Source organism: Engraulis encrasicolus, chromosome 3 (assembly GCF_034702125.1).
Source record: "Engraulis encrasicolus isolate BLACKSEA-1 chromosome 3, IST_EnEncr_1.0, whole genome shotgun sequence".
In the NCBI taxonomy this organism is placed as follows: Eukaryota; Metazoa; Chordata; class Actinopteri; order Clupeiformes; family Engraulidae; genus Engraulis; species Engraulis encrasicolus.
Window position 1 is genome coordinate 55,143,131 of NC_085859.1, and position 296 is coordinate 55,143,426.

Below are 296 nucleotides of genomic sequence, written 5' to 3' on the forward strand. Positions count from 1 at the left end.
TGTAGCAGCATCTGGATCCATCAACTTAATAGCCTACCGCTCAGAAAAGGGCATCAGTGACATGTTAGCAACTATATGAAATTACATTAATATGAATTTGAATTTAAAAAATAAAAGTTGCGATCAATAGGGTATTTCTACCATCCGCATGTTCATTGCAGCGTTCTGCCTATAGGCTATGTTCTGGTGTGCTATAGCTGGATTATTGATCAGAAGCCCAATAGAAAATGAAATAATTTCATTTTCACCTGACACTATGCATACCAAGCTGTCCAACTTAGCCCCAGCCCATATAA